The sequence below is a fragment of the Protopterus annectens genome, chromosome 11.part0 (genome assembly GCF_019279795.1).
Source record: "Protopterus annectens isolate FY-2018-M chromosome 11.part0, PAN1.0, whole genome shotgun sequence".
Classification (NCBI taxonomy): Eukaryota; Metazoa; Chordata; order Ceratodontiformes; family Protopteridae; genus Protopterus; species Protopterus annectens.
Window position 1 is genome coordinate 1,165,315,464 of NC_056745.1, and position 12,559 is coordinate 1,165,328,022.

At 38.5% G+C, this 12,559-nt stretch overlaps 1 protein-coding gene across 1 annotated transcript in view; it reads left to right on the forward strand.

Annotated features, from left to right (window-relative positions):
* ORC5 (origin recognition complex subunit 5) overlaps positions 1-12,559 on the forward strand; it is a 2,154,202-nt gene that overhangs the window by 2,000,583 nt on the left and 141,060 nt on the right. The gene's annotated exons all lie outside the window — the stretch shown is intronic.

The following is a 12,559-nucleotide window of genomic DNA, read 5'->3' on the forward strand; positions in this document are numbered from 1 at the left end:
ACCAGAGCCAGATCATGGTCAAATAGGGTCCTAGGAAGGGTAATAGACCACCACTACAGAGTAGTCCCTTCTGCAGCAACCCCCCCCCCCCTCAGCCACTCCAGTGTTTCATTATTTGGTTATTTCTCATCAGTTTACCATGCATACTATTCTGTTATTTGCTTCTACAGTGATTACAGATATTGAAATGAAATAGCACAAACACAGATAACCATTTGCTAAACAAACTATACAGTCTCACAATGAAAACAGAGTTAGTATGAGCAGTAAACTTCTCTGCCCTTGAAACTCACATTCATTGAAATGGCGAAACTCCCATTCATTGAAATGGCATGAAACCCCAGATTTATAGAAACTGCATCTGTTGGGAGATTGGTATAATGGTTAAAGTGTTTACCTTACTGATCCAGGGTGCATGGTTTGATGCTCACATGGGGTAATTGGCTAGGCCTAAAATGGTCCGTAAGGACAGCTAGCCTAGTACTAAACTATGAACCTATGAATTCTGTTTACCTTTGGCCTGTTTTCAAAACAGACTCCTTGCACACATTTTTAGGGCCTTGCATACATGTATTTGTTCTTTGATTCACTTTCCTGATTGTATTAAATTATATTCCTTGTATAAAACAGCACCACTTATTAGAATATGTTTTAAATTTGTAGTTTTAAACATTCTTTTTTTTCCAAAAATCTTTATTTACTTTTAATACAACACAAAACATCTGATAAATATATATATATATTCGTAAATTAAAGGTATGTAATGCTTATTCAAAACGTACGAACTATTTACACAATGTACAAAAGTGCCATTCGAGTCATACATACGTTTCATATAAATCACTTACACTATTATAAAATCTTGTACATGTTTAGTTAGATGTGGGTTACAGTATGTAGTTCTATATTCTTTTGGAAATGCAAGTGAATCTTTTGAGATAGCTTAGGCTAGAATTGTGTTAACGACCTGTTCCCAGATTTTTAATTGTCTTATAATTTTTAATTCTTACATCAATTAACAGTACAGTATGGGCAGTTTGGTAGTAGAGTGATAGTGATTTGAGCCTGTCCACATAGGACAGGTGTTGTTCTGTGGACTTTCCAATTCACTACTAACCACTTTTTAAACCTCAGAGATAAGTTAATGCCCTTTAACAGAATTCCAAGAAAGCAGGTCCTCAGATCTTACTGGAAAAGGGGAACATGGAGCAAGAACCATCCAGGAGAGATGAGACTGCATTTGGGTATCTATACCAAATGAGCAGACATACAACAGAGTTGGGGTATGGTGGATGACAGGAAAGGCAAAAAAAAAGAAAAAAAAAAAAAATGATGAGGAAAGCCATTGTAATGATGGGACTAGTATCCCTGGCAGTCATGGAGAAGAGTTCTTATAGCTTTTTAAGAAAGTGATATTCTGTCGAACAATACGTCTCATCATCTGGTCCATCAACATCAGAAATGCTCTCTCCACCTTGGGAAAGCATAATTAAGTTTAAAGGGTTGGCTGCATACTTCCTAGTGCCAAACCAACCATTACATTTTAATCTATTGAACTAGACAAATTTTTGACTGAACCAGACTTCTGAGGACAGGCATGGTGGCAGTTCAGCTTCCACCTAATGAAAACAGTCTGGAATGTGCTGTATCATCCACGACAAAATGAATAACTAAAGATTCTTACAAGCCTGAAAAATATTAGACTAACACCAGGACTAGAAAGAAAATAAGGAAGCTTAATATTAAACTGCTTAGCATGACTAGCAGTTCTCCATTCAATGAAACGGTACACACCCTAGACCCAAAATGTGGACTGTAAATACATGATAGTTTTTTTCTTTAAATTTACTAAGAATTATGGCACTGTACTTTACTAACCTTACCAGTTGCTGAAAAAAAGCTACATTGATCAGCAAACAAAATAAATAAGGGGCTTTTTGGTGCAGACTCACTCAAACTTTGAACTTACAATAAAGCAGGTTAAAAAACTATAACAATATTTACTTATCAGGGTATTTTTATTTAATATATCAGCACACACAGGCCTTTCATATACTGCCGCAGCTAAAGCTGGTGCTCATATGAAGTCAGAAACAGTGCTTAAAAGACATCATAGGTTAACTTTTTGTACTTTTCTAAACATTATACCATAAACTGTGCATCATGACCTGCCATGCTGTTCCCAATAAAACGCATTTTTGTTGACTTTTTTGATCTACAAAAACACTAACATAAAACTGCTTAGCTTAAGATCATTCCTACATTAAAATGGCCTGCAAAAAGTACTGGGTGATATGACTAATTTCAGTATTCGAACAAACGCACACAAAGTAAACGAAACCACGCTGCCCCTTTAAACAATATGTATATAAAATTATTATTTTAGGTGACTTCAGTACTGTAATTTACCACAGAACTACAAATTTTATGAAGACAGTTGAGAGGTATGATTACCCCTATTTACACCAGACATTTTTATCTTAAGAACAATCACCATCTTTAAATGGGAATCAGCAAATGTTAAATAAAATGCGAGTTGTAGTTACATTACCCATACTTTGGGGGGGTAGACAAATCGTAGCCCTCTTGATCAGCATACACTTATGCCGTACAGCAAAAGCATTTCATAATTTGTACTGTAAAATGTCTTGAACATATGTCTCAGCTACCCGAAATTTCACAAAATGTCCACATTTTTGCCTCATATGTTGGTCAAATTTTCGTCAGATTTGTGACTTTCCTGGTAAACGATTGAGTGTTGAATACGTAAATGACAGACACTTGAGTTTCAGATTTTATATCCTGTAGAAAATGTATCCAAATGCAAAACCTATTATTCTACAACATTTTAAATTGATAAGAGCAATATTTGAAGTATGTCCCTTGCTTAGGGCCTTGTCCCCCAGTTTTTGGCTTTGTCTAGAATTCTTTTGAGAGGTATGGGTGTGTTAAGGGGATAGCAATCAGTTGGTAAGTGTAGCACACAATCAGACCTGTTTATGGTACCTATATTATTAAATAACTGAATTACCACCTTCCAAAGATTTAGTACCACAGACTTCATTGGGTCCGGTATTTGGAGGACTTTCCATTCTATCAAGTGTACCTCTTTCAAACCATCTGTAGACCGCGCAGCAGTGATGTTTTAAAGCTCAGAGATTGTGAGGTGTGTGCGCTCTCATAGATTCACACACACGCAGCTGCTGTCTCACACAGCAACACACATACCTACTGTCTCACGAAGCAGCATACACATACCTTCTCTTTCACACAGAAACTAGTTTAAATTCCACACAGTCCTACTCTCTCATACAACATAGACACACACCTTCTCTCTCATAAACACACACCTACTCTCTCACACAGTAACACACGTACTTTATCTCTCATACAAACAGAACAGCTAATTTAAATTCCATACACATACATGCACACACACACACACACACACACTTTCTCTCCCATACAGAAACTAGGTTTAAACTACACAGACACACACATACACTTACTTACCTTCGTTTTAAACCAAATGGCCACACACGTATAGACAGAATTAACCTCTCTGTTGAAGTGGTAGTTTAATTTCCGCATGCACCTGTCGAACGTCTTTACATTCTCCTTAAAGTTAGTGGAGTAAAGATTTTTTTTTATGGTAGTTGTTGAAGCCTCCTAGCCAGCCTGCAGCTATAAAAGTGGGAGGATGCCCCCCCCCCACCCTATGGTTTATTTATTCGTTTAATTAATTTACTTTTCTTGTTATGCATTCGCATAATAAGAAAAGTAAACTAATTACAATAAATAAATAAATGAACACAAACTGTGTCCTTTACAAGACCGGCCTGTATGGCGCCCTAGGCGGTTGCCTAGTTCGTCTATACCTAATGCTGGCCGTGCCTATTGGCATGAGTCTTCGGGTCGTACTTGCTGTTGCAAAGGAATTTGTGATGTTATCCGAAAAAAAATCTCTTTAGTAGATCCCTGTGGTAAATGCCCCACCCCCAGGCTGTACCACTCATGAGAGAACACACCTATGGGCAGGCTCCCACTATTACCTATCTGGCAGATATCAAATGTACGTGAGGCATATCTGATGAAGCCATGGGAAAAGCAAACCAGAATCTTACTGTCAAATTCAAAATATGTCTAGAACTGTTTTAGACTGATATTTTAATGCATACTGTTTATATCCTTACAATCTAATGATGGTGTTTAAATCTTGTATTGTTTTTCAGTCTTTAATATAACTGAATGAACTCTTTTGGCACTTAAAGTGTTAACAGAATAGAACAGATGGAAGGGGCAGTCCGTACACTAAATGGCCCCACCCACTTACCCCAGGCCCACTCATGGGAGAACACACCTATGGGCAGGCTGTATCTATGGCACACCTATATTAAATGTTTGTAAACTTGTAAAATTCTCAGACCTAAACAGATCAACGCAGTGCTTGTCTGCCTCTACACAAATAAAGATCTTCTAAAGAGATTAATGGTTTCCTGAGATGTTTTCTGCTAACATCAGAAATTCCTTTGCAACAGCAAGCAAGACCTGAAGACTATTTCCAATAGGCCAATGTTTATCCCATCTATATGGTTTAGACCCCAGACAATGGACATCATCTGCTACTTACCTAAAGGTTTGGATAGTTACTGTTTTTTAATATACATAGCTAAGGGTAATCTACCCATATATCTACAGCTACTACAGCAGTGATCAATATGATGAACATAGTACAGTTGTGTAAGTAAATTTCCCATAACAGTAGATGTTTAAGTCATCACTGCTGCAGTAGCCACCCCAACTCCCTTGTTTTTTGGTGTGTTGTTTATGCCAGGATGTAAACATTTCTTTTTTTTTGTTGTTCTTCGCATTGTCATTTCAGGGCTCAGACAACTTTTCCCTGTTTGCATAAAAGTTCTGAAGGGCTTTGTAAAGTTCTTAAGGGCTTTGTGCCCAAACCTCTCTTTTTAGTCAGCTCATCTCAAGCTGACTGAAGGCTTGGGGGCATGGAATGTGCCCTGAAGCTTTGGAAGCTGTAACCCATGTAGCTAAGGTTTTGGCAGCAGTGATCATAGCAACTTCTGCTGTTATGGTAGGTTTACTTACACAACTGTACTTTCTGTCCTGACCCTCAGAACCAGAGAGAATGATTTCTACATACTTTGAGCATGCTTAAGCAGTTCATTTACTATATTGACAGAACCTAGTCCTTTAGGAAAGCTATTCAGCTATTTGTTTCTTATGTTGGTACTGAGGAAGTACAACCAGAGTCAAAACCGACTATTTCAGATGGCTGTCCTCCGGTATTGCCCATTTCTTTACTCACCATGATAAATCAGTTATTTGATAGCATATTGGAAAGGGGTGAACTCTAAAACCATTATTTTTTCTTAAACAAGAAACATCTTTATTAAATTATCATGTATGACATAGGCCATGTTACATTTATATAAATGACAGTAAACCATAATGACACAGTCTCAGTTGCAAACATATACACCGTTTTATGTGCATACTTTTACAAGGCATTTCAAATTAGATTTTGTAGATCCAGGACTGGCCTTGCTAGGACCATTCTCAAGCGGCTACTAGATCCATATCTTTCTTCCTCTTCTTACTTCCAGGCTGGATAAGTTTTGGTAATCAACCTTTATATAGCTTCAAGGCTATTGCAGCAATGGAAACAATGATCATAGTAGAGTTGTACAAGTTACACTTCCCCATAACAGTAGATGCTTGAAATCCTAACTGCTGCAGTAACTGCACCCACCCCCTAATACTGTATATAGTCTTAGTTGGGAAAATGTTTGATAGTTATCTCTTATTTGTTTACTTCAGTATGAGTATGTTGCTACTTAACTTTTAGGCAAGAAAGTCCTGAATTGGAAGATTTTCCCTCCTCAGGACTGACCAATCTGCAGTAAGAGTTTAAGTGAGGGAAGGAGCCAGAGCTTTTCGAAGCTGGCTGCTTGCTGTGCCTTGGGCAAGACACAACCCATATAGCCTAAAAGCTACTGCAGCAGTGTACTGCAACTTACACAACTGTACTTTATTGCACCTTTGAGGGTCTTTATGAAAAAACACATTCTTTTTGAGTGAACAAACGTACATCTGAAAGCAATTTCCGATAGTGTGATGTCATACCTCACCTTTGCAAGATGATCTTTGAGAGATGTTGAGAAAATACAGGCAGCAAAATAAGTACCTGCAGTAGCCTGTAACTGTGAATATAGGCTACTGCAGTAGTCCATAATTGTGAATATTGGAGAAATAGTTTAAATTAATAAATTATCACAAATGACTTTAAACCTTTAACAACCACCCATCTAAAATGAAAGATCCTCACTGAGATGCAGCTTTATTAGTTGAGTTCCATATAAAAGAAATGAAGAGAAGAGAATACAGCAGGTTAGATCTTCTTCATTGTCCATTCATAGGTTCATAGATTCATAGGAGATTACTAGGCTAATGGCTTAAGGGCATTAAGAAGTATAGCCAATATAACTCAATTTTATCCAATATATGGCCCCTAGGAGCAAGAGGGTGGCATGGATTTGGGTCTGTACATTGAGTATCCCCTGTCCATAAGGGGTATAGTACTACCCCGGGTGTGAATTTGTGATTCCCCTTCCATTGATCCAAATTACTTAATGTGAATAAAAAAACTGTACCAAAGAAGGGGCAATCTCTGAGATGCATATCTGTTTCTCTAGCATACTTTGTTGGAGACACTGGCAAAATATAGATCCCTAGATCAGGTGACCCTCGTGAGATTTGACTTGCGGATGTGTAGCAGCTCCATCAAGGCTGGATTTTTGAGCGACTTGTAGGCCAGGCATAGTCGGTAGGAGACAGACTAAAGGGAAAGGGCTTTTAGTGTATCTGCATAGTTCATATTGTTTACACCCTGTATTTTCTTTGTGAGGAACCTCTGAGGTTGCTCCGGCTGCTGTAAGTGCCTAGTCAAGTACATGCCAAATGGGGCATTTTTCTGCATTATTGGTCTAGTGAGGGCTGAATACAGTGGGACTATAATTTCCTTGAATCTGGATGCTGTATCTTTACGTATAAGTTGTGGCACGTAAAATGGCTTTCTCGCCACTGTGAGCACATGGCAGTCAAAGTTCAGTCTACTATCTATCTGTGTAACTAGATCTGTCACCTCTGAGTCTACTCTTAGGGCTGTGCTATTGATGTTGTAATTTTCAGTGGCATTTGACTTACCAAAGGGTAGGATAATGCATTTTTCATGTTTAGTTTTAGGCCATGGTTCTGGCACCAATCATTTGTCTGATTTAGACCCTCCTGAAGGATATATACATCATTAGGGGATTCAGTGATTGTCCCTAGCTTGCAGTTGTCAACAAATTTTGTCATCAAGAGGCCTTCCACCTTGGTCTTGACTTCAGAGAAGTATATACCGAACAAGAGTGCTTCCAGCATTGAGCCCTGTGAAAACTAGAGTAACTAGTTTCTTGCAAGATCTGGATTCACCCACTTTTAACCATGTGTGTCCTGTCTGTGAAATGCAGAAAAGGGTGAACTAAGTGATAAAGTGGAGTATAACAAAATAATCCAAGTAGTAAGAGAAAAAAAACAAACTCCACAACATTGAATAAATTTAATGAGAATAAAACAAAGCTTTCAGGCAATAAGTCCTTCTTCAGTGTTCACAAAATTTCACAAGAACAATGGTCCTTTTGTATACAATAAAAACCTCATCATATGACACAGCACAAACCTATCACAAAACATCAATTAAGTAAAGTATCAATTAAGAAACTTTTTAAAATTTAAAACAACATCATGTAAAAAATGTACATTAATGATAACAGTGATAATATAACATCCCTAACTTTCTATCGTACTTGTTGTTCCTTAGTTTTTAGTACTGGTTTCAGTGTTACTTGCTTATTTAAAACAGAGCCTGTAAATGAATAATCCACTCACACTCTTTTGTATCCAATTTATTAACCAAATCACCTCATCTAATATTTGGGGGCTCGAAAGGAAAACTGGTGAGAATCATTAGTTTCCTGTATATGTTGGGCCAAGGAATTTGTGAGAGCCCTTCTATGTATATCTGATTTTAGTGTAAACAGTTTGGCATCTGTTATTAAGAGCAAAATTCTTATAACACAAACGCTTCAAGTTACCACAATTCCTATATGTGAAAAGAGGCTTGTTAGGAAGCCATTTCTCATGGCCAGGTATGGCCTTTAGAATGTGCCAGTTATTCCTAATAACTTTTCTTTGTTGTAATTGTTCTTGCTGTTCTAGTATTACTCAATCCATTGAGTTTGTACAACCTATAAATGGAAAGAAATTTATATTTTATTGTATAGCTACTTGTAATACTTCCTATGTCATTTATTTGGCTACATGTCAGCAATGTTCATGTTTTTACGTTGGGAAATCTACAAGACGGTCACGTGATAGAATTATAGAGCATAGATCAGATGTATGTAGAAGGGTTCTCATGATTTCCTTGGCCCAACATATACAGGAAACTAAAGATTCTCACCAGTTTTCCTTTCGAATTATGGATATCCTATCCCCAAATATTGGACAAGGTGATTTGGTTAATAAATTGGATACAAAAGAGTATGAGTGGATTATTCGTTTACAGACTGACGTTTATCCTGGTTTAAATAACCAAGTAACACTGAAACCAGTACTAAAAACTAAAGAACAAGTACGATAGAAAGTTAGGGATGTTATATTACTACTGTTATCATTAATGTACATTTTTTACATGATGTTGCTTTAAATTTTAAAAAGTTTCTTAATTCATTCTTTTTTCATTGATATTTTGTGATAGGTTTGTGCTGTGTCATATGATGAGGTTTTTATTGTCTAAAAGGACCATTGTTTGTATGAAATTTTTTGAACACTGAAGAAGGACTTATTGCCTGAAAACTTTGTTTTATTCTCATTAAATTTATTCAACGTTGTGGAGTTTGTTTTTTTCTCTTACTACTTGTCTTGTCTGTGAGCCAATTTGCTATCCATCTGTTTATGTAGGGATTTATGTCTAGATTTGTGAGTTTATTTATAATACCTGAGTGAGGAATTGTGCCAAATGCCTTGGCCAGGTCGAGGTAAGCGGTAGGTGCAGCAGTTAATGTTGTTGCCTCCCAGCAAGAGGTTCTCTGGTTTGATTCTCGGCTGGGGTGCCTTCTGTCCAGGGTCTCCATGTCATTCCTGCTTTCACATGAGTTTCCTCCGGGTGCTCCGGTTTCCTCCCTCATTCCAGAGACATGCGTCTGGAGAGTTTCTCCCCGGGCCTCCACTGAAAATAAGCTCTGTCCTAGTTGGACTTTCCAAGTCAATGAATGTTAAAAAAATAAATAAATGATCTGTTTTACTCTCATCCATGGCTTAACTAACTTTCTCAAAGAAATCAATCAGATTCAGTAGGCATGACTTGCCCTTAACAAGGCCAAATTGGGTTGGGTATAGTGTTTAGAGGTTTCCTATGTCATTATTTATCAGGTCTATGATTATTCTTTCCATGGCATTACATATAAGACTAGTCAAACTTATGGGTCTGTAATTTCCCAGGTCAGTAGGTGGTCCCCCTTTATGCACAGGGATGATTGTTGCTGTCCTCCACTCTATCAAGACAAATCCAGTCCAGAGACTGTAGTTAAACAGAGATCCTAATAGGCATGATTAGTTCTGATTTAAGCTGTTTAAGAGGCAACCTAGTATATTGTCCTGCCATATTGAAGCCATGCTTTTAACTTTAGAGAGAGAGCGCAGTGGCAACCTGTTGTTTGGTGATAATTGGCGATGGAGTTGTAAACAGTATTTCTTGGGAGAGAACTGGGAGTGATGGGGAGGTGAAACTTGAGGTGAATTTGTTGGCCAGCAGATTTTCTATATCTTCCGACTGAGTATAGGCGATGCCATTCTGAATTTGTTGTCCAGCAGATTTGCTGTATCTTCTGGCTGGGTATAGGTGATGCCATCTTCAATGAATTATTCACATTGTTAGGTGTTACCTTTAAAATTGCAGATGTAACTAAAAAATGCCTTATGGTTATCCTTAACGTTGGAGGCTATTTTTACCTCAAAGTCTGCTTTGCGACTTGACTAGTTCCTTGAGTCACTCGTTTAGACTAATGAGGGACTTTTTGCTGTGTTGTGCACATTCCCTCTTACTTCTCAACAGGATTTTCTTTCTTTTGTTTTGCAGCCTATTAATACCAGTGGTCCACCAGGTTGTATTTTTGTGATTTGACCTGGGTTTATTTCGGTCTGGTACTGCTGTTTCTATGCAGTTGTTTATATGGTCATACAGGGCTTTTGTGTACACCTCTGCATAGATTTATGTGTTTTCTGGATTTGAGGGAGTTTGTAAACTAGCTATGCCATCCCTTCATAGGGAGTAATTTACCTTAGAGAAGTTCTTAATGTTTTTGGGGTTGGTAGGGAACTAGTTTTATGTTTTTTCAAGGGAGACCACTTTGTGATCAGATCCTACTAGTGAGGACATCACACTGGGGGGGGGGGGGGGGCGCAGCACTCCCCATATTTGTGAGATATGTGTTTCCTTAGTGGGAGTACTACATCTGCTGCAGGGAATTTGAATTTACAAAGTCAAGAAATCTTTGGGCCTGCATGTTAGTGGTGGTATACACTTCCCAGTGAATGGAAGGGTAATTCAAATCACCCATGAGTATGGTGTTGGGCTGGATATTGAGTGATTCTAGTAACTTCAGGTATGATGTATGGGTTTTCCGGTTCATGGCTGGGGACCTGTAGCTAGCAAGAATATGGTAATGGATTTTTCCTATGGTTAGTTGGGCATGGAGTATCTCAAATTTGTCATATTGTTTGACCATCCGTGGGGTGTGGTTATTCTTTATGTAGGTAAATACACCTCCGCCTTTTGCTCTTTCATGTTCAGTAGGTGGTCAGAATGTAAGAAAGGCATTTATAACCATGTTTGCATTAACTGCAAGGATGTCAGCATTCTCCAGGATGAGGAGAGCTTCCAGGGAGTGCAGTTTCTTGCTAAGGCTTCTAACATTGAGCAGTAACACCTTTAGCTTATCCTGAGTAGCTTTTGTTATGTTGGAAGGTTTGTCTGTTTGGCAGCGCCTAAAACAGGCTCTGTAAGGGTGGAAAATGTTTTGGCCAATATCCACAAGCCTAGAGGTACCTGATGACAAAACAGCATGGTCTGTCAACCATATCCTACCAGGTTGTCAAGTATTGGACCCTTTTGGAATGACACCAGTAGGTAAGCCAATTGTTAAAGTCAATCATTTTCTGCTGGTATTGTGCCTTCATCCTTGGAGATGATAGAATGCTGTTCAGTGCTAGGCTCATGCCTGCCTGTGACACACATTGTGAGAGCTTAGTAATGTCTCGTCTCTCTTCATATAGTCCAAGGAGGTAAATCTCACCTTGACTGTAACCTTCCCCTTATCCAGTCTGGTAAGAGGGATATCGGTGTGTGTCACAATGGAGTTTCCTATAACCAGACTATTAGGTTGTGGAGTGTTTTGCCTTATGGGCTTGGTAGCTGAGATGCAGTGAGATGTGGCTTTATGTGTTGTGATGTGAATTTTCTTGTTTGTGTACATGAACAGTTTCTGATGACTGCGCCTATGAGGCCTTTGAGATTTAGGTAAGTTGCATGTGAGTGCCTCCACATATGTGAGCCTGTGTGTATGGCCCTTTGCAGGTACAGTGAGTGATGTGTGTGAGTCGCTGACCGTCTTTTTGTTGCTTTTTGTGTCTTTTGTGTCTGTATGTGAGAGTGTAGCCTCCAATGTCAGTGTGTAACTACATCTCTCACATACTGCATTTGTCTGTTCGAGAACTAAGTGGCTGTCCATGTACATAAGACAATTGTTACATTGCCTCAGGATGTCCATGTCCACCAAGCTGGATGCAGAGAGAGGAAAGTGCCCATCCACAGTTGTAGGTCCTAATGTGTACTTGAAAGGATAGGAGCGGGTGATGTTTGTAACTGGGTGAAGGAAGGGTGCTTACTTGATGTAATCTGCAGCTAACCTAACCAGGGATTCTGCCCAGTGCCAAATTAGATGCTCTTTGAGCAGCAATAGTCCTGGGTGCTATAATAAGGTGACTATCCCAGTAAGCTATCACAGTATAATGAAAATGAGCAATGTTTCCAGATGTTTGCATCAGTACAGGGCACTTAGCACTGTGCAAATGTGCTGAATTTATACCAGCACTGGAAATACAGAAAACTGACTACTGAGCTCTCTGGCCAATAAAATGACTGCACTTAGAGCCCTTTTGTATGCTTCCCAACTCAGATCGGGTAAACATGAATAATTACAGTCCTCCTGATGTAAAAGCACAGCAAAAGTGTGTCTGGAGTGAAATGCTGTCACAAACAAACAAACTTAAAGATTTATGTACAGCAGTGTACTTTAAACAGCTGATAAAAATGTGATTATTCAGTAAAAGTACTTCACTATGTAGAAATGAACCAAGAGCCACTCAGGTATGCAAAATTTATAAAGGCACTAGAAATAAGGTAAGCTGATTAATAAGCCTTCCAGCCAATAAAATA